This window comes from Salvelinus sp. IW2-2015, unplaced genomic scaffold (genome assembly GCF_002910315.2).
Source record: "Salvelinus sp. IW2-2015 unplaced genomic scaffold, ASM291031v2 Un_scaffold83, whole genome shotgun sequence".
NCBI lineage: Eukaryota > Metazoa > Chordata > Actinopteri > Salmoniformes > Salmonidae > Salvelinus > Salvelinus sp. IW2-2015.
In genome coordinates, this window is record NW_019942514.1 from 2,361,754 (window position 1) to 2,388,054 (window position 26,301).

Here is a 26,301-nt window from a genome sequence, read left to right on the forward strand (position 1 = left end):
TTTAAATGGGCAATAGGGATGCACAGGAATAGAGAGGTTTCAAAAACAGGGGCACTTCCTGATTGGATTTTCCTCAGGTTTTAGCATGCAAWATCAGTTCTGTTTAACTCACAGACAAAAGTTTGACAGTTTTGGAAACTTCAGAGTGTTTTCTATCCTAATCTGACAATTATATGCATATTCTAGTTTCGGGGGCTGAGAAATAGGCAGTTTCAAATGGGTACGTTTTTTAGCCAAAAGCYAAAATACTGCCCCCTAGCCTTAAGAAGTTTTAATGCTTCATCAGACCAGAGGACATTTCTCCAAAAAGTATGATCTTTGTCCCCATGTGCAGCTGCAAATCGTAGTATGGCCTTTTTATGGCGGTTTTGGAGCAGTGGCTTCTTCCTTGCTGGGCAGCCTTTCAGGTTATGTAAATTTAGGACTTGTTTTACTGTGGATATAGATACGTTTGTACCTGTTTCCCCCAGCATCTTCACAAGGTCCTWTGCTGTTGTTCTGGGATCTGGGATTGATTTGCACTTTTCACACCAAAGTACGTTAATCTCTAGGAGACAGAAKGCGTCTCCTTCCTGAGAGGTATGATGTCCCATGGTGTTTATACTTGCGTACTATTGTTTGCACAGATGAACGTGGTACCTTCATGTGTTTGGAAATTGCTCCCAAGGATGAACCAGACTTGTGGAGGTCATTTTTTTCTGAGGTCTTGGCTGATTTCTTTTTTGATTTTCCCATGATGTCAAGCAAAGAGGCACTGAGTTTGAAGGTAAGCCTTGAAATAAATCCACAGGTACACCTCCAATTGACTCAAAGGATGTCAATTAGACTATCAGCAGCTTCCAAGCTGTTTAAAGGCACAGTCAACTTAGTGTATGTAAACTTCTGACCCACTGGAATTGTGATACAGTGAATTATAAGAGAAATAATCTGTCTGTAAACAAATTGTGAAGAATTACTTGTGTCATGCACAAAGTAGATGTCCAACCGACTTGCCAAAACTAAAGTTTGTTAACAAGAAATTGGAGTTATTTTAAAACGAGTAGAAAGAGGAGGAGGGAAGCGCTACTAAGGTACACTATAGTATATTTTGGTAGATAGAAGGTCTCTTTGGTAAAAGGTAATAGGTCATCAAAAAGAAAGGAGGACAAGGCACTCTTCATATAATTAATTAAAATGCTTTATTAGTATGCATGTTCAATAGAAACAAAGTTGTTTAAAAACAGCGCTTTCGTCTGCACTCCTGCGAAGCGATGACGAAACGGCGTCGGTTTTTAAACAACTTTGTTTCTATTGAACATGCCAACTAATAAAGGCATTTTAATTAATTAATGAAGAGTGCCTTGGTCCCCTTCTTTGGATGACCTATTTAAAACGAGTTTTAATGACTCCAACCTAAATGTACAGTCGTGGCCAAAAGCTTTGAGAATTACACAATATTCATTCAAAAAAGTCGCTGCTCAGTTGTATGATGGCAATTTGCATATACTCCAGAATAGTTATGAAGAGTGATAGGATGTTGCAATTAATTGCCAAGTCCCTCTTTGCCATGCAAATGACTGAATCCCCAAAAAACATGCTCACTGCATTTCAGCCTGCACAAAAGGACCAGCTGACATCATGTCAAGTTGCTGCTAATGTGTGAGCGATGACGAGACAAGGCTGGAGATCACTCGCATGCTGATTGAGTTCGAATAAGAGACTGAAGCTTCAAAAGGAGTGGTGCTGGAATCATTGTTCTTCCTCTGTCAACCATGGTTACCTGCAAGGAAACATGCCGCATCATTGCTTTGCACAAAAAGGGCTTCATAGCAAGGATATGGCTGCCAGTAAGATTGCACCTAAATCAACCATTTATCAGACACAAGAACTAAAGAGAGCGGTTCAATTGTGTGAAGGCTTCAGGGCGCCAAAGAAAGTCCAGCAAGCGTCAGAACCGTCTCCTAAATTGATTCAGCTGCGGATCGAGGCAACCATACAGAAGCTTGCTCAGGAATGACAGCAGGCAGGTGTAAGTGCATCTGCACGCACAGTGAGGCGAAGACCTTTGCAGGATGGGTGTCAGAAAGGTAGCAAAGAAGCCATTCTCTCCAGGAAAACATCAGGGACAGACTGATATTCTGCAAAAGGTACAGGGATTGGACTGCTGAGACTGGGTAAAGTCATTTCCATTTCGATTGTTTGGGATCCGGAAGAAAAGCTTGTCCGGAGAAGACAAGGTGAGCGCTCCATCAGTCCTGTGTCATCCAACAGTTAGCATCCCGAGACCATTTATGTGTGGGATCTTCTCAGCCAAGGGAGTGGGCTCATCACAATTTTGCCTAAGAACACAGCCATGAATAAAGAATGGTACCAACACACATCCTCAGAGAACTTCTCCCAACCATCCAGGAACAGTTGGTGACGAACAATGCCTTTCCAAGCATGATGGAGCACCTTGCCATAAGGCAAAAGTGATAACTAAGTGGCTCAGGGAACAAAATATCAATATTTTGGGTCCATGGCCAGGAAACTCCCCAGACCTTAATCCCATTGATAACTTGTGGTCAATCCCCAAGAGGCGGGTGGACAAACAAAAGCCCACAAATTCTGACAAACTCCAAGCACTGATTATGCAAGATGGGCTGCCATCAGTCAGGATGTGGCCCAGAAGTTAATTGACAGCATGCCAAGGCGGATTGCAGAGGTCTTGAAAAAGAAGGGTCAACACTGCTAATATTGACTCTTTGCATCAACTTCATGTATTTGTCAATAAAAGCCTTTGATATTTATGAAATGCTTGCAATTATACTTCAGTATTCCATAGTAACATCTGACAAGAATATCTAAAGACACTGAAGCAGCAAACTTTGTAAAAATTAATATTTGTGTCATTCTCAAAACTTTTGGACACGACTGTATGTAAACTTCCGACTTCAACTGTAGAAATAGGCAGGGATAGAAATGAAACTAGCCCGCTAGCCTGTGGCTTGTACTTTTCAGACCGGGCTAGTAGAAAATGTGCCAAACTAGCCTACCAGGGAAATGTCCTCTTTTCAAATATTGCAGAGCACACATTTTGGACCCGGCTAGTAAAAATTGCAGTCTACTACCCAGCTGGCCAGTGTCCAAAATCCTTGCATATACTGTAGGCCTAGGTGCTGTACAGGATTGCATATCTTCCCTATGCATTTATGACAAGGGGGTTGAAGAGACAATAGTGTCACCTTACATTGCAGAATAGAATAAAACAAAAAAGTGTTGTTGCATTCTGCTCGCTATTCTTCATAATCCTAATTKCCAATGACTGATGTGTTGGCTAGACATGATTAATTAGCATGACAACATCTCAGGCTGTGAACTGCTGTATAACAATGATTGGAATAAGTTAAACAAGTTAAATAAAGGTTAAATAATAAAAAACWAATATATTTTTTWAAATACCTGGCCCCTGGAACCACCTGGGGTATATGATTGGCCATTGTCGGGTCTACTGTGTAGCCTATTTGTAAACTCTCCCCCAATAATGAATTTTAGCACCATGGCCATGAATGTATTACATGTTTAAAAAATGCTATAACATGACTTGTGTGTTAGGATGGAAGTTTGTATTTATCAATACACAACACAATAACACTTGGACATATATCCAATACTATATCAACTGCCTCTCCCTTTCACATTTCATAGTGTATGTATCATGAACTTCCATTGTGTCACAAGTAACTGAGGTACATTTCCCTATCTGAATCACAGGTTCTGGCCTCAATTGATTAGGTCTTCAAAGGACCAAACAACAGCAAGCTCATCTGGCACCCATGTAAATAATGGATATTTTCACACCTTTTCCCAATGTCTGATGTGTTGGCTTGCCATGGTTAATTAGTATGACAACGTTTCAAGCTGTGAACTGCCGGTCTCCTAGAACCACCTGGAGTAATTGATTATCTATTGTGCATTCGTTTGACAACATGCTTAAAGAGTACATTCAGCATTTATGTGTGATGATTTCACATTGATTGTTTGATTTATATGGGTGAGAGTAAAGCTGTTTTAAATGTTTAATAATATGGTTGATCTCCTGAGTCCATGGGCTTTGCAGCTGTGTCCAGACCTCCAGATTAACCAGAAAGGGTCCCTGAGTCTTCGGTAAGTAATCCAGAACAATGTATTCATTTTCTATGATTCCATATATCAAAGTGTTATTCAGTATGTGCTGCTTTCATTTTAGAACACTTTGATCATTTTGTGTATTGTCTTTCGAAGGAGGATCAGGGAAATACATCTCAGCAACAGCAGCCTCCTTCACCTTTTCCTACACAACATCCACAGTCTTCACCTTCCCAGCGGGACACCAGTTTTAGCTCCCCTGATGATGACGASGACCACATACCCTACATACCCCCAACATTCACTAGCTCAAGTTGCAACTTCTTCAGAGCTGTTCACTGGTGCCTCTTTCACTGACATAAAGGACTGGGCTGAACTCTGTAATATACAGTTCCCTGCACGATCAACATTCTTCGCACTACAGTCCTCTAACTTTCTACTGTTAATACATCAGGATTAAAGACTGAAGCAGGAAAATAAAATGTCCACTATGGTCCAGGATGGAAATACAGGGAAGGCAGTCCACATCTGTGCTGACAGTCCTGGCTATTCCACTAAATATACAACATACAGTGCCTTGCAAAAGTATTCATCCCCTTTGGCGTTTTTCCTATTTTGTTGCATTACAACCTCTAATTTAAATTGATTTTTATTTGGGTTTRATGTAATGGACATACACAAAATAGTCCAAATTGGTGAAYTGAAATTAAAAACATTACTACAAAWTAAAAAARGGAAAAGTGGTGCGTGCATATGTATTCATCCCCTTTGCTATGAAGACCCTAAATAAGATCTGGTGCAACCAATTACCTTCAGAAGTCACATAATTAGTTAAATAAAGTCCACCTGTGTGCAATCTAAATGTCACATGGTCTCAGTATATAAACACCTGTTCTGAAAGGCCCCAGAGTCTGCAACACCACTAAGCAAGGGGCACCACCGTGAAGACGAAGGAGCTCTACAAACAGGTCAGGGACAAAGTTGTGGAGAAGTACAGATCAGGGTCGGGTTACAAAAAAAATATCAGAAACTTTGAACATCCCACGGAGCACCATTAAATCCATTAGTAAAAAAATGGAAAGAATATGGCACCACAACAAACCTGCCAAGAGAGGGCCGCCCACCAAAACTCACAGACCAGGCAGGCAACAAAGAGACCAAAGATAACCCTGAAGGAGCTGCAAAACTCCACAGCGTAGATTGGAGTATCTGTCTATAGGACCATTTTAAGCCGTACACTTTACAGAACTGGGTTTTACGGAAGAGTGGCCAGAAAAAAAGCCATTGCTTAAAGAAAAAAATAAGCAAACATGTTTGGTGGTCGCCAAAAGGCATGTGGGAGACTCCCCAAACATATGGAAGAAGGTACTCTGGTCATATGAGACTAAAATTGAGCTTTTTGGCCATCATGAAAAATGCTATGTCTGGCGAAAAACCAACACCTCATCACCATCCCCACATTGAATCATGGTGGTGGCAGCATCATGCTGTGGGGATGTTTTTCATCGGCAGGGCTGGGAAACTGGTCAGAATTGAAGGAATGATGGATGGTGCTGAATACAGGGAAATTCTTGAGGGAAGCCTGTTTCAGTCTTCCAGAGATTTGAGACTGGAACGGAGGTTCACCTTCCAACAGGACAATGACCCTAAGCATACTGCTAAAGCAACACTCAAGTGGTTAAAGAGGAAACATTTAAATTTCTTGGAATGGCCCAGTCAAAGTCCAGACCTCAATCCAATTGAGAATCTATGGTATGACTTAAAGATTGCTGTACACCAGCAGAACCCATCCAACTTGAAGGAGCTGGAGCAGTTTTGCCTTGAAGAATGGGCAAAAAACCCAGTGACTAGATGTGCCAAGTTTATAGAGACATACCCCAAAAGACTTGCAGCTGTAATTGCTGCAAAATGTGTGTCTACAAAGTATTGACTTTGGGGGGGGGGTGAATAGTTATGTAAGCTCAAGTTCTGTTTTTTTTGTCTTATTTCTTGTTTCACAAGAAAACATATTTTGAATCTTCAAAGTGGTAGGCATGTTGTGCAAATCAAATGATACAACCCCCCCAAAAAACGATTCCAGGTTGTAAGGCAAAATAGTGGAAAATGCAAAGGGGGGTGAATACTTTATCAATCCACTGTATAGGTCATTATAATTACTATCATAATAATTTATTTAAGAAGTTTTGCAAATCATATGTGAAAAAAAGGGAAGAAAATTGACACCATTTCTCAATTATCTTTCTGCCAAAGAATGGGTTCRCAACTTGAGATACAAATCAATCAATCATTCATTTATTTATTCATTCAAACAGCTACATGGATGACAGGACCAATAAAGTAATTGAAGCTGATGTGATCCAGGTAGGTGTATTGTAGGCTGTCATTATAAACTTGACTTGCCTAGTTAAACAAATAATAATAATTTCAGTTACTACTTTCAGTATGACCAAATGTGATTACAATTGAAATGGTATTTGAAATGTATTTTTCTATACGTAATTTTTTTGTATTTTCTAAAACAGGTCACTGACGCCACCAGTTCAGTGGCGATTGAGTCAGTTGGATTTCAGAGAAGGTTGAACAGCATTCTGACAGAGGGTCTACCTGTATCAACTACTGATCGGTAACCATCAATCAGAAAAAGTCATGCGAGAAGAGTACCCTACTATCCAACATGAGCTGGATTGCTGGCATGTTTCAAAGGGTAAATTTGTAACTATTCCACCAACAAGAGTTGTCATCCAGTGTCATATGCTTCCTTTTTCCCCCCGGTTAAATGTTGATCTTTCCTCTAGTAGGCTTGATAAAGAAACTTCTGGCACAGTCAAAAAAGAAGGGCAATGACGTTTTAAGACTGTGAATGAAAACGTTGCAAATCACCTTTGGAGCTCCTGTTGTAAATGTAGGAGAGACATACAGGTAACATGGGCTTGAAAATGATTGCCAAGACAGTTATGGCCCATAAGAAAGAACAAACCTAACACAAAGGATTCTGATAATTAACTATGCTAAAATAGTGTATTGAGATGAAATGGCTAAATCAATTTATTCATAGTTGTTTGTCTGTCAGAATCAAATCAGGACGGTTATTATTACTACACACAGACCAAAACCTATTAAATGAAGTGGCAACTAAGTGTGTAATCAGGAACAATATCTTTCAAAGYAATAAAACTCATATGGAAGTCTCTTCTACCTACCACGTACAATTGGACTGAAAATGGAGTGCAGTACAGCTGCTCCCATGAAGACGCCTCAGAAGACAAGCAGAGATGGAAGAGGTGGAAATCCAGTACAACTGGGGCCAATTTTTCTTTCTTCCCCCAGGTAAGTTAACTGAGAACACATTCTCATTAACAGCAATGACCTGGGGAATAGTTAGAGGGGGGATGAATGAGCCAATTGTAAGCTGGGGATGATTAGGTGAGCTTTGTCATTTTTGTCTTGGAAGGTGGTTTGCAGTTGACTCAACTGTACTAACCTCAAACAAYTGTTATGTTCATATCCACATGGCAACTATTGTCCACAGGGGAGCTTGAGTCATACCACAGTAGCATGCTCAAGTACACTCGGAAGCGACTGCATTTTCGTCCCCTCTCCATGGTCCCGAGAACCCAACTGGCTATATTGGACCACAATGAAAAATTGGGCAGGAAACAACCTACAACTGCCACAGGTACTTACCACACTTGAATAAATTGATAGAAGCAAATTACATGACATAGTGATTTTATTGTAAAATGTATCACGCGTGTACAAACTTTGAAGACCTTACAGTTGAAGTCGGAACATTTAGGTAGGAAAAAACTGGCGCCGTGACATACTAATGTCCCGCCGTTATCCAGACTTTCACCAGATACACAGTTTAAGTCAGAAGTTTACATACACTGAGGTTGGAGTCATTACAACTCGTTTTTCAACCACACCACAAATGTCTTGTTAACCAACTATAATTTTGGCAAGTCAGTTAGGACATCTACTTTGTGCACAAGTCATTTTTCCAACAATTGTTTACAGACAGATTATTTCACTTGTAATTCAATGTATCACAATTCCAGTAGGTCAGAAGTTTACATACACTAAGTTGACTGTGCCTTTAAACAGCTTGGAAAATTTCAGAAAATTATGTCATGGCTTTAGAAGCTTCTGATAGGCTAATTGACATCATTTGAGTCAATTGGAGGTGTACCTGTGGATGTATTTCAAGGCCTACCTTCAAACTCAGTGCATCTTTGCTTGACATCATGAAAATCAAAAGAAATCAGCCAAGACCGCAGAAAAAAAATTGCAGACCTCCACAAGTCTGGTTCATCCTTGGGAGCAATTTCCAAATGCCTGAAGGTACCACGTTCATCTGTACAAACAATAGTACGCAAGTATAAACACCATGGGACCATGTAGCCATCATACCGCTGAGGAAGGAGACGCGTTCTGTCTCCTAGAGATGAACGTACTTTGGTGCAAAAAGTGCAAATCAATCCCAGAACAACAGCAAAGGGCCTTCTGAAGATGCTAGAGGAAACGGATACAAAAGTATCTATATCCACAGTAAAACAAGTCCTATATCGACATAACCTGAAAGGCCGCTCAGCAAGGAAGAAGCCACTGCTCCAAAACCGCCATAAAAAAGTCAGACTACGGTCTGCAACTGCACATGGGGACAAAGATCGTACATTTTGGAGAAATGTCCTCTGGTCTGATGAAACAAAAATATAACTGTTTGCCCATAATTACCATRGTTATGTTTGGAGGAAAAAGGGGGATGCTTGCAAGCCGAAGAACCCCATCCCAACCGTCAAGCACGGGAGTGGCAGCATCATGTTGTGGGGGTGCTTTGCTGCAGGAGGGACTGGTGCACTTCACAAAATAGATGMCATCATGAGGTAGGAAAATTATGTGGATATATTGAAGCAACATCTCAAGACATCAGTCAGGAAGTTAAAGTTTGGTCGCAAATGCGTCTCCAAATGGACAATGACCCCAAGCATACTTCCAAAGTTGTGGCAAAATGGCTTAAGGACAAAAAGGCAAGGTATTGGAGTGGCCATCACAAAGCCCTGACCTCAATCCTATAAAAACATTTGTGGGCAGAACTGAAAAAGTGTGTGTGAGCAAGGAGGCCTACAAACCTGACTCAGTTACACCAGCTCTGTCAGGATGAATGGGCCAAGCTTGTGGAAGTAGAGGTATGTGGGCAGCAAAATCCCTGTGGCCTCAAAAGCAAACTGCTTCTCATCATCATTACGTTCCTCCGTTTCTGGAGCGCAATTGCCARAACTGCACCACCAGTCTGTGTTGATCCTTGGGATGGGTTGGGGCTGTGGTTCAGCTGCTTCTGCGGMTTCGGTGGCTAGAGTGGAGGAAGCCATCTTAAGCTCAGTTTGCCTCAATTCTTCGTCAGAGTACTCAGGCTCAAATAAATACGGTTCTGTCACGGATCCCTCCGGAACTTTCATCACGCGCACCTGTCCCCTATTCCCACTGATTAGTATTCGTATATATGTGCCCTTTGGTTTCCATTAGTCTTGTTGATTGTAACTACGTCRGCTGGTGCATGTGAGTACCTGTKCTGTGTGRTTTGGGCTTTCGTGCCCTTGTGGATTGCGCAGATGATTACGGGTCTCGTCCCATGTGATAATCKTTGTGCGCTAGTGTTATTTTTTCGAGGTACTCCTCGCTCTTTTGTTTGGGTTCAACCCTGTGTTTTGGTTACGTGTTTGTTTGGTTTTCGTCCCCGTGCCTTTACACGACACGCCATAATTTGGGGCTTAAAACTTCTTAGGCATAGCCCCCCCCCCCTTTTTTAAATATTTTTTTCTTCTTCAAATTTCGCCTAAATGTAAACTTCTTAGGCATAGCCCCCACCCTTTTTTTTCTTTCTTCAAATTTCGCCTAAATGACATACTCAAATCTAACTGCCTGTAGCTCAGGTCCCGAAGCAAGGATATGCATATTCTTGGTACCATTTGAAAGGAAACACTTTGAAGTTTGTGGAAATGTCAATTGAATGTAGGAGAATATAACACCATAGATCTGGTAGAAGAAAAAACCAACCAGTGTTTTTTTTACCATCTTTGAAATGCAAGAGAAAGGTCATTGTTAAAGCCATCAATTTGTTTGTAATTCTGATAGTGTCCACAAGATGGCAGCAGTGTATGTGCACAGTTTCAGATGGATAAATAAAAAAATGAGTGAAAAATAATACGTTTAGTGAGAAGTCTCCAAGTACATTTGGGCAAATCGTGAAGGGGACATTAGCATTACTATTCCATTTTTTTCTGCAAGAATATCGTCAAATCTGTATACTTGGACTTTGATTTAGCTTTCCAAGTATTAGTAGACATATAAGTTCAACATTTGCAAAACAACCAGTTTTCCTAACTTCATAAGTCTGAATATTCTTATACGTTGTTGTCCAAAAGAAAAATGCATGCTGTCGCAAAAGGTTAGCGCCTACATTATGCGACCGAAACGGGGTTTCCGGGTACTCCCGCAAAGTCCAGCTCATTGGCTATCTAGCTAGCTTTGTTTGACCCCAATTGGTGCTTATTTGACAAAGATACAGTCATTCAAGAGATCTCTGAGGAGGGATCTAGGATCTCTGAGGAATAGATACGGACGTGATTTGACTCGTTCAAACAACGTTTAGGGTGAGATTTTCACAGATTCCTTTGTTTACAAATTGAACGAGTGGAAATACAAAATCGATCATGCGTGCTATATGGACCTTTTTAGGATATGGAAAATGATTTTATCTAACAAAACGACACTTCATGTTATCTCTGGGACCCTTTTGGATGATAAATCAGAGCAAGATTTCAGAARGTAAGTACATATTTCACCTTTAGAGGTGAATTTCATCAAACCTATTGCTGTGAAAAAAACTTTTGTTGTTAGGAGCTCTCCTCAAACAATAGCATGGCATTTTTTTCGCAGTAATAGTTACTGTAAATTGGACAGTGGCGTTATATTAACAAGAATATAAGCTTTCGGACGATTATGCGATCTTGATATAACGCGACGCATGATTTACAACTGTCCCGTTGACGGAACGCCAATCCTTAAGAAGTTTTTAATAAAAAACCCTATTAAGCATTCCTGCGCCTGTCTCCCAAATCATCTATACCAGCGTGACAGGTTCGAAGACACCATCGGTGCCCCTCCAGTAGTTTTCTTCATCATTCGAGTATTTCGTTGTCATACATGTTTGTAGGTTGTTGTTTACTTTGTATGCCTAATGTGTAATGCTGTCTTCACTGAAAAAAAACGTGCATCTGTGAATAAGGGTATGACGTGCAGTTTCTACGTAGCACGGATTCCCCGAGAGCACACATACACAGTTGTTACCCATCTCCGCTACTATGGCAGCGGAGATAATGCTAAAATAATGCTAAAATAATGTATTGCGATTGAATGACTAAATCACACAAACCGCTATGAATAAACTCTGTCAGAATCAAATCAGGACAGTCATTATTAATACTTACTGACTTTATTGTCCCCATGGTGAAATGTTGTTGCAGTGTCATGTACACGTTTAAAGTGGCGTTTTAAATACAAAACAAAATTGACAATACAACTTTCATAACAGTTACATACCAATAAAACATTTTTTTTTTTTTAAGACTAGCCTGCTGGCCTTACTGAGTCGATAGGAACATTAACACGAGCTATTTAGGAGGGATATCACACCTGGCACAAATTATTGTCTAATTCTGTTTTTCCTGCTGAGGGGTGCCCTATACCTGCGCCCAGAGGGGAGTAGTTCAACGTCCGGAAACAGGGGGTGGCTTCYGACTAAAATTATTTTGTGAGCCTTGCGGAGAGCCCTGATCCTTAAAGATCTCATCCAGGCCTGTCTGTTTGACTCCAAGTCATTATCAATATACTGTACATGGGCCAAAACCTATTACATAAAGTGGCATTTGAGATTATTTAATCATCTCAAATGTTTTCAATAAACAACAAATTTGTCCACTGGCAACGGACTAGAGCGAGGCCTGCATCCAGCAACGTCACGAGTCACGTGGCCTGTTTGAAGCTGTTTCAGTACAGCACTACAGAGGGGGAGAGGGCAAACTCCCCTGAACTAGTGTCACATCTGCTCCTGCTATGCCCTCTGGTMTTCATCCGGTGTCTTCTTGACCTACCGTTACTACACTCTCTCTCTCCCTCTCCGTGTGGTTGGAGACAGGTGTGCTGGAGTCAGCGCAGATCCCTACCAYCTGCAACTCGTTCCATAATCAAGACCTCTACAAATACTCAGTCCTGCCACTTCCACTCTGCCAGATCGTAATCTCTGCTCAGTCAGTTCATGATGCTAGCTATTTATGATTATTCAAGATCCTGTTACTCTGTTGTGCCTGTTTCCCTGCCTGACKCTGTTTATCCTCTCATTGCAGTTACCGCTCTGTCTCTGTCTCCCGTTCCACATCACACCACCCAACTACCTTGCTCTGGATTTTACTCACCACCACTACCTTGGATTCCCCTCAGGACCTGTTTACCCTGTTCTACTCAGCTAACTCCAACCTCAGTCTCCACATCTGTTATTTTTTTGCAACTCATCCGAGCTGCCCCGGATCTGCACTCCATACATCTCTGTGTAACAATACATATTTTGGTTCATTCATCCCTGTTTCCTCATCTGAGTCTGCTCTTGGGTCCCACTGTGTCGCTCCGTGTAACAACTAGATTCAATGTATAGAATCACTTGGTAGTTTCTGTATTTTGGGTAAGCTTCACTTTTTACCCTTAAGGTAATCTTTTGAAATGAATGTCTAAATGTAATGTTTTAACCCTATCCAAAAACTRGAACCCTTAATTTAACCATTCGGAACGATGCAGAGCAGGAGGAGCAACCCAGTATGTCAAAAACACTTRGAAATTTGACATTTGGAGAAACGTGGATAAACATCAGAATCTGAAGTAAAACTGTGACAACGTTTTGCTCTTCCCTCTGGTATGAGGAGATTTGGGGGCGGCTGCCTGGTAAGCAGCTGAGGTTTGTATTCAGTCTCCCCCTCCTGCTCATGTGCCTCTTTCTCTATTTCCTGTTCTCTCTCCTCTCTCTGGAGCTGCAGGGCAGACAGAGCTCCCAGAGCCCCACCGGTCTGACTGTGAGCTTCCATCCCCCTCTGTGATTTCAGTGCTCAGCAGCTGCGTCCATTTTCTCTCTCACTCTGCCATTTGGTGCGATGCGATACAATTCTATGCACTAACATTTGTTGCATAAACATTCATTTTCCATTCTAAGTTCAAATCAGCTGTTGATGGCACTCAAGAGCTGGGCCCCTCTGAGCTGGATGTGTCTGAGCTGACCACACTGCGCACACACTGGTTGAATCAACATGGTTTTTATTTCAATTAAATTACGTTGAACCAACGTGGAATAGACGTCTGATCTCTGCCCATTGGGACTTCTGTGTGAATGATGAATATGTCTATGGTGTATGTAGTCACCTGAGCTGAGCCATAAAGGAGACTAGTGGGAATCTACCACCCCACTATCCTATTAGGGCACAGGAGGTTGATGGCACCTTCATTGGGGAGGACGGGCTTGTGGTAATGGCTGGAGCAGAATAAGTGGATTTGTACTAAATATATCAAACGCATAGTTTCCATGTGTTTGATGCCATTCCATATGCTCCGTTCCAGCCATTATTACAGTATGAGCCGTCCTCCCCTCAGCAGGCTCCTGTGTATTGGGGCGGGGGGCAATGTATGCTTTTTTTCTCCCCACACTTTTGATCTGAAATCACGATCACCCACTTGCCATTTTTCCAGATTAAAAGTGTTTGAACTGAAAGTGTTTGATCTAGTAATAAATTAATATTTATCGTTAAAAATTATAGCCAATGAATATATAGCACAATTTTGGATATCACCCCGTCACAAAATGGAATGGTTTTGACCATTTTGAAGTTTTTAATGGAGTGAGCTTCTCCTCCCGTTTCGACGATGCAGTGTCGCTTCACTCACAGTGAATTGCTGTCCTTGTTATGAAATTATCAACTTGAACCAAAAGAAATGACCATTTACACTGATAGTATAAAATAAAGCAAAACTACCCAAACTATTACTGATGGTGAACCTGAACAATCAGAATAAAATCTAATGTGAGCAGGTAGGCTATAGCCAGATGAGAGTTGTGTCTCCGGTATCTTTCTTTAATTCCAGTAAAACTCAACAGCATATTTGATCACAATAACCTATCAAATTACAAATTAAAGTGGAACTGAAAGCGTTTTATTTAGTTTAGATATGAAACAAACAATCATTACCAGTCCAGAATATCAGATTCCCAGTTTATGCTACAAAACCAACTTTAAAAAAGGTTTTAAAAATCGGATATATTTGACTCAACATTCCATGACGTACACTAAGGCATTGTTGGCAAAATAGATGGATGCAGTTCACTGCATGATTCATATAATTCACAAATACATTTCTTGGTAGTCCAAAAAATATTGCTATCAGGTTGTAAATCACAGCTGGCCTTGTACATTGTTAACTGCCTCCATTCGGCATCACGGTTTCAGTTTCAATGACTCAATATTTTGGACAAACATGGACAAATGTAAATAAGGCTGGCAATGTCAACACAATCAAACTAGCAAGGGCAATGATCACACGCCAGTCATAAGGTGGCTAATAGGCTCGCATATCTTTTTATGTAGTAAGCTAAAAACATGGAGCCTAACGTTAGCAAGATAGCTAGCTGCCAGGAGGATGTCATGTAATGTCATTGGAGGAGTGGGTGAGTGACTGACATTTTCCCCTCATTTTTCGGTGGCTATACACAGATAGAGATGCAGGTGTCATTTGGTTAGCTAGCAAGAACTTGAACGACTGTTATCCACTTAGCATATCTCTTGCGTTCGCAAATTCACTCTGGCTATCTACTCCGATTTTAGAGTGTGCCAGAGCGCAGAATAACTGATGAATTAAAAAATAATAATGTTAGTCACGAACGCTTTAGATAACATGTAAACAGCCTAACCTGCTCTGCTACGGTGAGTAAAATTGTCAGTGAGGTGTTCCCTCATTTGTGTCTGGAAGTAGCTAGCAAGTTAGCTGGATCAACCCTACTCCTCAGCCACAGCGTCCAGTGTGCACTCCGAACACTAAGAGAGCGAACCGCTCTGAATTTATGAACAGACAATCTGACCTCGCTCTGAATTTACGAATTACCCAGAACGCACTCTGACACACTGAAGGCAATTTACGAATGTACTCTTAGTTGTCAATCAAATGCACTGAACAAAATTAAAAACGCAACATGTAAAGTATTGTTTCGTGAGGTTTTCCATACGAAAAAAAGCTTATTTCTCTCAAATGTTGAGCACAAATTTGTTTACATCCCTATTTGTGAGCATTTCTACCTTGCCAAGATAATCCATCCACCTGAAAGATGTGGCATATCAAGAAGCTGATTAAACAGCATGGTCATTACACAGGTGCACCTGCTGAAGAGTATTTCTGTCTGTAATAATGCCTTCTTGTGATTGTCTGGGCCTGGCTCCCCAGTGGCTGGGCCTGGCTCCCCAGTGGGTGGGCCTATGCCCTCCTAGGCCCACCCATGGCTGCACCCCTGCCCAGTCATGTGAAATCCATAGATTAGGGCCTAATGAATTTATTTAAATTGAATGATTTCCTTATATGAGCTGTAACTCAGTCAAATCTTTGAAATTGTTACATGTGGCGTTTATATTTTTGTTTAGCATATTTGCCATCAATCAAATGGGAGGACAGGGAAGTTCCCATTCAGTTGTCAAAACGTGGGTTAGGACAAGCAGGAAGTTGGCAGGAAGTTTGTCAGTGGAATTCTGACGGCCAACTATCTGAAAAAGTTTCAGAGGGTTTAATCAAATCAAATCAAATCAAATGTTGTTGGTCACATCCATTCACATGGTTAGCAGATGTTATTGCGAGTGTAGCGAAATGCTTGTGCTTCTATTTCCCGACAGTGCAGCAATATCTAACAATTCCACAACAGATGCCTAATACACACAAATCTAAGTAAAGGAACAGAATAAGAATATATAAATATATGGATGAGCAATAACAGAGCGGCATAGGCTAAGATGCAATAGATCAGGTATTCCCAAACGGGGGTACCACAATGCCGTCGGGGGTACGCCAAATAAAAATGTGATAAAAAACATTTTCTTCACATTTTTAAACAGTCCATTTATATTTTCCAACGGGGCTATACATTTGGGTGAGTTTTTTCTCTCTCGCCTGAATAGCCTCGTTTCACTGCCAAAAATACAATTAAACCATCTAATGTTCAGCGAAATAACAACACATTGTCAAATATAGATAGCCTAGTCAAATAATTAACATCTAATCACATTAACCGTTACTCTCTCGCGGGAATTCCACTAACGGTCCATATGTAGCCAAATGTAGCTGCTGCTTATCCCGTTTGCCCGAAAATTGATAAATGGTTAAAAAAAAAAAGGCTGCGTCCATTGAGACACATACTAGCTCTACTGGTAGTAATACTACTACCAGCAGTACTACACCTGCACCTGTCGACGACACAAGTTGTTCTGCTTCCACGAGCACATCCAATGCTAGCATCAGTAATTCAACATTTGTTGTTAGCTCAGCTAGCATGGTCACTGACAGTTGTGAATCTGATGCAGCCTAAGAGCTACTGCCCCCTTACCTGGGAAAGCACCGAACAGACAGGGATGTTGGACCATTGAAGAGGCACAAATATGACGAGAACTACATTGATTTGCGGTTCACTTATATTGGGAGTAGTGCCTTTCCTCAGCCACAGTGTGTTATATGTGCAAAAGTACTATCTCACAACTCGATGAAACCTTTACTCTTGTGCAGACATTTAGAAACAAAACATGCCAATTTGAAAAATAAGCCAAAGGAGTTTTTTGAGCGATAATTAAGACGACTTGAGTAGTAAGACATGTATAAAAGCAACAGATACCATTAATAAGAAGGAGCTAGAAGTGTCTTATATGGTGAGCTACCGAGTGGCTACTATTCTGGAGGATATGGCTGGGACAATGCTGGGGGAAAAGGCCAAAAAAACTATACAGACAATGCCTTAATCAAACAACACTGTTTCACGGCGCATCAGTGAAATGGCAGGAGATGTTTTGAAAAAATTACTGCTTCGCATACAAGCCAGTGAATTCTATGCGTTACAGCTGGATGAGTCAACAGACGTGCCGGCCCTGGCACAGCTTCTGGTACACGTCCGTTACGTTTATGGGGGGTCAATTAAGGAAGACATCCTCTTCTGCAAACCTCTGAAAACCCGGACAACAGGAGAGGATATTTTTAAAGAACTGGACAGCTTTGTGACATCAAATGGACTTTCGTGGTCAAGATGTGTTGGTATTTGTACTGATGGCGCAAAAGCCATGACAGGGAGACAACGTGTAGTGGTAACGCGCGTGCAAGCAGTTGCTCCCGACGGCTCTTGCTGTCAAGGGAATGCCTGACAGCTTGAAAGACGTTTTGGACACAACAGTGAAAATGGTTAACTTTGTTTAAAGCAAGGCCCCTGAACTCTCGTGTATTTTCTGCACTATGCAATGATATGGGCAGTAACCATGTAAAACTTTTACAACATACAGAAGTGCGCTGGTTATCAAGGGGCAACGTATTGGCACGTTTTTTTTTTAAATTGAGAGACGAGCTTAAAGTTTTCTTTACTGACCATCATTTTCACTTGTCTGACCTCTTGCATGATGATGAGTTTCTAACACGACTGGCCTATCTGGGTGATGTTTTTTCTCGCATGAATGATCTGAATCTAGGATTACAGGGACTCTCTGCAACTATATTCAATGTGCGGGACAAAATTGAGGCTATGATTAAGAATTTGGAGCTCTTCTCTGTCTGCATTAACAAGGACAACACACAGGTCTTTCCATCATTGTATGATTTTTTGTGTGCAAATTAACTCAAGCTAACGGACAATGTCAAATGTGATATAGCYAAGCACCTGAGTGAGTTGGGTGCGCAATTACGCAGGTACTTTCCCGAAACAGATGACACAAACTGGATTTGTTATCCCTTTCATGCCCTGCCTCCAGTCCACTTACCGATATCTGAACAAGAGAGCCTCATCGAAATTGCAACAAGCGGTTCTGTGAAAATTGAATTTAATCAGAAGCCACTGCCAGATTTCTGAGTATCCTGGCTTGGCAAATCGCGCTGTTAAGACACTGATGCCCTTTGCAACCACGTACCTATGTGAGAGTGGATTCTCTGCCCTCAATAGCATGAAAACTAAATACAGGCACAGACTGTGTGTGGAAAATAATTTAAGACTGAGACTCTCTCCAATACAAACCAACATTGCAGAGTTATSTGCATCCTTTCAAGCACACCCTTCTCATTAACCTGTGGTGAGTTATTCACAATTGTATATGTAAGATGGTTAAATAAAGAGCAACATGATTGATTATTACTAAATTATTATTTGTGCCCTGGTCCTATAAGAGCTCTTTGTCACTTCCCATGAGCCGGGTTGTGACAAATACTGACACTCATTCTTATGTTTAATAAATGCATTGTACAGTGTGTGTGGCAGGCTTACAATGATGGCAAAAAAACAAACATTTGAGAGTGCGCTGACCCTGGTGCTAGAGGGGGTACACAGCTGGAGGTTGAATGTTTGAAGGGGTACGGAACTATAAAAAGTTTGGGAACCACTGTAATAGATAGTATAGAATACAGTATATACATATGAGATGAGTAATGCAAGATATGTAAGCATTACTAAAGTGATTAGTGTTCCATTTATTAAAGTGTTCAATGATTTCAAGTCTGTATGTAGGCAGCAGCCTCTCTGGGCTAGTGATGGCTGTTTAACAGTCTGCTGGCCTTGAGATAGAAGCTGTTTTTCGGTCGTAGTGCTGGTAAYTTGACATCGCTCTGATATCCAATAGTTCTTCCCAGATGTATGTAATAACACTTTATATTTTATATAATATAACAATGTAAGAAATAATACATAAAAAACAAAATACTACAAAGTTTCCTAAGGACTAGAAGCGAGGCAGCCCTCTCTGTCGGCGCCATCTTATCTAACTTCTTATGGCCAACATCCGGTGAAATTGCAGAGCGCCAAATTCAAAATACAGAAATACTCATAATAAACATTCATAAAATATACAASTGTTATACATCGGCTTAAAGATGAACTTCTTGTTAATCCAGCCGCTGTGTCAGATTTCAAAAAYGCTTTACGGCGAAAACATACCATGCGATTATCTGAGGACAGCGCCCCGCTTACAAAAGCATTCAAAACTTTTACAACCAAGTAAAGGAATTACAAAAGTCAGAAATACCGATAAAATGAATCACTTACCTTTGATGATCTTCATATGTTTGCAGTCACAAGATTCCATGTTACACAATAAATGTTTGTTTTGTTCGATAAAGTCCCTCTTTATGTCCCAAAAACTCAATTTTGTTGGCGCGTTTTGTTCAGTAATCCACTGGCTCAAAGGCGGTCACGACATGCAGAAGTAAACATCCTAATAGTACCTGTAAAGTTCGTCAAAACATGTCAAACGATGTTTATAATTAATCCTCAGGTTGTCTATTGTTGAAATAATTGATAATATTTCAACCGGACAATAGCGTCCACAATAGAAAAGAAAAACAACGAACGGCMCGCAATCGGTCATGCGCTKAAAACAGCTCTGGTTCATTTAGAGTCCACTGAAAGAATGTTCTCATTCTTCCTCGTTTTTCAGAATACAAGCCTGAAACAATGTCTAAAGACTGTTGACATCTASTGGAAGCCATAGGAACTGCAATTTGGGTCCTATCCAAATACATACTGTATAGGCATTCAATAGAAAAGTACCATAAAAAATATCCCACTTCCTGGATGGATTTTCCTCAGGTTTTCGCCTGCCATATCAGTTKTGTTATACTCACAGACATTATTTTAACAGTTTTGGAAACTTTAGAGTGTTTTCTATCCAATGCGACCATATGCATACCCTAGCTTCTGGGCCTGAGTAACAGGCAGTTTACATTGGGCACGTTTGTCATCCAAACTTCAAAATACTGCCCCCTACCCAAGAGAGGCTAATGTTCCCTTGTTAGATTTCAGCTCTTCTCGCTCTGGCTAGCATTAGTTGTTGATCTTGTTGTTGTTGATGTGCATAACTGGGGGAGAAAGATCCTYCCTTTTCATGGTTGTTTGATCAATAAGACTGTAAAGTTCCCAAATGTAAGAGGACTCCCATGGTATTTACATATTTGCAGAAATCCATTCAGGTGTATTTTGGTGAATGCGTTCTATGATGGCAGGCCTGTGTGGCAAATGTCTTGTTTGCATAAAGGCCTACTGTAGCTCTGATTGGATATGGTGCACTGGTCTGTGTAGACTCCGGTCTTGGACGAGACAGATGTTTTTATTKGTTTTTATTTACTGCAGTGTCTATTAGTTGTCCAAACGCACGGCCGCTTTCCCACTCTAAATTGCTATAGACTTTTCACAAATGCATTAATATATGTAATTCCCAACCATTCTAAGAATTTATGAAAACTTGAAAATTACCATATTTAAGTGCTCCTTTGTCAGATTTTATTTTTTTAAGTCTCATATTCTTCCTGGGGCTGTATATGAAGAGATTTAATGAGATTTCATGTTGCTAAAATGCTGTCAGTTCCACTTTGAAGCCTAAAATTGCGCCAGCCATTTTACAAGCATTTGAATTCTGAAGGTGCTGCGCCGATGTGCAAGATCAGGAATAGGRCACCTACCTGTCGTTGGTCATTGCCGAAGCAGCGCACAGTGCGCAGTTGGATTAGGCTACTGATACTGAAGGAGAGGACGCATCACTTGTCACAAAAGATGAGAGGTGTTTTCGGAAGGATGAATAAGGTAGCTTTGTTAACATCTCACTTTGACCTRACATACTAGCAAGCCACTCCTACCCCCAACATCTGGGTTGCACCATTGGATGAATCTATTTCTTCTGCATCTGTAGATASCAAACATTAGTTTGGTTGGTCTCTATGTGATTAACAGGGGCTGAGCTAGAGTGGTGTTGTGGGACAAGGGCAGATCCTGATGGGACCCGGGTCTTTTTACAAAAATGTATGTAGAGTCCGAATGGTTTGAGCTAGAAACTCAAGCTATCTATGAGAAGACTCTCACGAAGACTTTCATTAACACGCACATGTAACATGTTTTTCTCTTATGATGCTCACAAGCTAAACAAGAGTCGTTAAAAGGTAAGGGGTTCTTCTACATAGAAGATCTTAGGAAATCCCAGTACATAGTGTATATAATACTGTAATACAGTATTAATACTGCTCACATAGTTGCTGTCACAAACTCCAAACTGCACACAGTTGTCACTAACTAGTTGGATATTTATTTCACATTGAGCAAACCATTTCTGTACTTACAGCATTCAGATAAATACATTTTTGTCCGGTTTTTGTTTTGGCGGACCATATTTTTTTAATTGACATTTGTCAATAAAACTCATGAAACCAAGTATTTATGTGAAATTGTTTTGTGTTCTACTTGTAGCCCTGGTTGTCCTGAAAATAAAATGGTTGAAGACTTCATTTTGAGGCTAAATATAAGGGCTGGACATGCAGATAAATGAACGTCAGATAAATGAAAAGCTGATTTTTGCTGGGGTCTTGGGACTGATAGGGTTAATTAAGCCCCAGGTTGTGTGGGCTCATGTGCCTCAGGCCTGGGGACTCAGCTCTAGTTGGACCGGGTGGCACGCTTCGAGGAGGATTAGGGAAGTTCACGAGAACATTCCAGAACATCCCACATATTAACACCCCCTGTCCCCGCCATTGTTCTTCATCAATTGATACAGTGGGTCGCTTTTAAACAAGCTTAAAGCTGCAGGGGCTGAGTGAATGAGGTCTGATCACAGAAAGCATGAGACGAAAAAGGTCGAGAAGATGATAAGAAAACGAAAGACGAATGTCCAGTTGGGGACGCAACATTGCCTGATTAAACCGACATTTTGGGAGCATAGGCAATACCAGTGGGTCAATATTTTTCTATCTACAAATACAAGAAAGATCGACAAAAAATCAAAGTCTACATTTTCCTTCAGAAACGGCTTAGCCTGTGTTGTAAAGGTACATTGGAGAAATGTTATGGGATATGTGTGGAGATAGCGAAACTGTCCAGGATTGTTTTGTCTATGTCGTTGGTTAGTTCACAGAGATGATACCGCACTGGGCGGCTGGATAGTCAATGTATGTGTGTATGTGTGTGTGCATGCCTGTGTGTGTGTGTTGGCATGCTGCCCTGCTCCTGACCCATGCAGGGGCCGATGTTGCCCCCACACCCAGGCCCCGTGGATGGGAAGGGACAGGGGCTGTGACCTCATACTGCTCACCACATCTGTTTTCCATTCCCCCTASTATGGGGCTGGGCAGGAGGGAGGGAGCCATGGGAGTCTGCCTGGAAAACATTGCTTTAATACTGTCTGACTGACTGGAGTACAGTGTGTGTGTGTTGCTGGTTATGGGTGAATGACTTCATCCCGCCCATGCGTGACTGTGTTTGGGTGTGTGTGTGTTTGTGTGTGTGTGTGTGTGTGTATATGTTTTTCAAGAGTTTTCGTGTGCATGAGCTCTTCTGTGATTGTGTGTGTGTGTGTGTAAAGCTTAGGTAAGGAGGTGTGTTTGCTCCGTGTGTGTGTGAGGTGTGGTTAGTGGGGGAGGCAGAACACCAGGACTCTAATTAAAAAGGCCTCACAGTTGGGCGCCAGGCAGGTCCACATGCAGCTAGCTCTCTTTCTACCTCATAAAGAGGCCACTAGGAGGTGGGGCCAGACTCCTGCCTAAGATACTCTGGCAGGAAGGTGTCAGAGGGAGAGCAAAGAGCCGTTAAATACTACAACCACCTAACAGGAAGCGATTCCCAAACCTCCCATAACAAAGCCATCACCTACAGAGAAATGAAACTGGAGAAGAGCCCCCTAAGCAAGCTGGTCCTGGGGCTCTGTTCATAAACACAAGCCCTATGACAGCAACACAATTAGATCCAACCAAATCATAAGAAAACAAAAAGAGAATTACTTGACACATTAGAAAGTATTTACAAAAAAACTAGAATGCTATTTGGCCCTAAACAGAGAGTACATAGTGGCAGAATACCTAACCACTGTCACTTACCCAAAATTAAGGATATATTTGACTTTGTACAGACTCAGTGAGAATAGCCTTGCTATTGAGTGTGCTATGTGCACACTGCCAACAAAATGAGGTGGAAACTGAGCTGCACTTCCTAACCTCCTGCCAAATGTATGACTATATAAGACACATATTTCCTTCAGATTACACAGACCCACAAAGAATTTGAAAACAAATCCAAATTTGATAAACTCCCATATCTATTGGGTGAAATCCCACAGTGTGCAATCACAGCAGCAAGATTTGTGACCTGTTGCCACAAGAAAAGGGCAACCAGTGAAGAACAAACACCATTGTAAATACAACCTATATTTATTTATTTTCCATTTTGTACTTTAACTATTTGCACATCATTACAACACTGTATAGAGACATAATATGACATTTGGAATGTCTTTTCTTTTGGAACTTTTGTGAGTGTAATGTTTACTGTAGATTTGTTATTGTTTATTTTGGTTTTGTTTATTATCTATTTCACTTGCTTTGGCAATGTAAACATATGTTTCCCATACCAATAAAGCCCTTAAATTGAAATGTAATTGAGAGAAGTGTGTGAGTCTGTGTGAGTGAGGAAGAGAAGCCAGTGAATTGAAGCCCATTGCATTGAATATGTTTTCTTGCTTTTGCAATGTAAATATATGTTTTCKATGTTAATAAAACCATTTGAATTGAATTGAGAGAGTGGGGGGGAGAGAGAGAGAAGGAGAAAGAGAGAGGGAAGGGAGAGAGAGGGGGCTTGCATTGTGACATTTCTAAAACAAACCCTATTTTGCCATTCAACTTATCCGCTGAACCTCATTTCTGTGTGTGGCTGTCTTTCTTTCTAGTTATCGCTTTGTCTCTCACTCACACACGTGAGGCCCACCCCGCTGTGTTGCTTGTTTCTCCACCTCAGCTTTTGTGTGTGATCAATAACAGTACACTCTCATTCAAGCCAAATACACCCAGGCAGCCTCATTAGCACACACACACACACACACACACACAACACACACACACACACACACACACACACACACACACACACACACACACCACACACACACACACCACACACACACACACACACACACACACCACACACACCACACACACACGGGAGTGGTGAAGTAATTTAACATGACCAGCAGCAACAGACTAAGAGTAGCTTGAGAAAATAACAGTGGCACAGTAAATCAAATAGGCCTAAAACATGAGAAATGTAGCCAGTATAAGCTATACGTTACCAGATCTGATTCTGCTCTACCTGTACGGCAATACAACAGATCTGGCAACTAGGCCAGAGGTGACTAAAGAGTTCTACACAAGGAAGATGTTTATTAGCAACTGTTGGTATTTTGTCTCTGTGGGGATTTTCTCAAACAGCGCATTACCCTGCACTCATTTATTTTTTAATTAGGCCTAAGCCAATTGCCATGACCAAAAGCAATAGGGCCTCATTTCTCACAGCAGTGAAGCAACGTTGTCGGACAGAGAGCTCATCTTCCATGATGTATCTGGGGCTATTTTCAAAGCTGTTAATATCCCCATTATTGTTTCAATTAGGGGCCTACATATAACGGCTTTCCTCCCAAGACCCATCCCTTCCTAGGGTGCGTCCAAAATGACACCCTAACCCTACATAGTGCACTATTTAAAAAAAGGTGTGCACTATATATAGGGAATAGGATGCCATTTGGAATGCACCCCTAATGGCGTCCTATCATAGACATGAAGGTGTAACGAGAGAATGGTATGGATATGGTTAATGCTGAGAGACAGAAAGAAGGTAAAAAGTAATCTTGTGAAGCCTATCAATATTTCACATTAACATTAACAGTCGAAGGACATCTGCCTGGGAATTTCCAACGATCTTCCACAGTGGTATAATGTGTGCATACATGATACGAACATGGACATGCTATATATTGTTAGATACTGTCTCTACATGTCAATTAGCCATCCTACAAACACACACACTCACATGGATACACGCAGGAACGTAAGCACCCGCTTACACACACACACACACACACACACACACACACACACACACACACACACACACACACACACACACCCACACACACACCATAATTCAAATGGGGCAAAAAGGGGGGATGCCCTCTGAGCTACCAGTACAGAATACTATAGTAATATCCCATCTCTAGTGGACAGACAGGGGTCCAACAGAGAGAGTGCGAAAGAGAGAGAGAGACAGAGATCAAAAGCGACCGCAAAAGAAAGACAGCAAAAGAGAGAGAGCGAAGAAAGAGGGCGAGAGAGACAGCGGAAAAAAGCGATAGAGAATGTCATCCGCTCAGAAACCCTTCTGGTGTCAGAGAGATACAGATGTGCCTCGACGGGGCTCCTGAGCGAGGAGCATCTATTCCTACTGTGGGTGTAGTGTGGTGACAAATAGTCCCTCAGCGCTCCATGCCGCCGCCTGTAAACCGCTCTGGCTCTTTCATCTGCTGAGGAAAACTGCAGACGAGGCCTTATTGCAGTCAGTCCAAGCGGTCAGGTCGTACAACCCCACAGCTAGTGCATGTTACTGCAGCCTGGAGCCACCGCAAGCCAAAAGCTGCTGAGTGTTTGATAAACCCTCTTTTATACAGTGCATTCGGAAAGGATTCAGACCCCTTGACTTTATCACATTTTGTTACGTRACAACCTTATTCTAAAATGGGTTAAATCGTTTTTTTTCTCTCATCAATCTACACKCAATACCCCATAATGACAAAGCAAAAACAGGTTTTTGTAAATTCTAGCAAATGTATAAAAAATAATTCATGGAAATATCATATTTACATAGGTATTCAGACCCTTTATTCAGTACTTTGTTGAAGCACCTTTGGCAGCGATTACAGCCTTGAGTCTTCTTGGGTATGATGCTACAAGCTTGGCACACCTGTATTTGGGGAGTTTCTCCCATTCTTCTCAGCAGATCCTCTCAAGCTCTGTCAGGTTGGATAGGGAGCGTTGCTGCACAGCTATTTTCAGGTCTCTCCAGAGATGTTTGATCGGGTTCAAGTCTGGGCCCTGGTTGGGCCA

General features: G+C 41.4%; 1 protein-coding gene and 1 long non-coding RNA gene across 2 annotated transcripts in view; one reads left to right on the forward strand and one right to left on the reverse strand.

Annotated features, from left to right (window-relative positions):
* pacrg (PARK2 co-regulated) overlaps positions 1-26,301 on the reverse strand; it is a 270,269-nt gene that overhangs the window by 20,452 nt on the left and 223,516 nt on the right. The gene's annotated exons all lie outside the window — the stretch shown is intronic.
* On the forward strand, positions 5,706-7,756 carry LOC112068082 (uncharacterized). Its single transcript, XR_002893507.2, has 3 exons — positions 5,706-6,447; positions 6,609-7,413; positions 7,616-7,756. It is a non-coding gene; the product is annotated as an uncharacterized lncRNA (long non-coding RNA).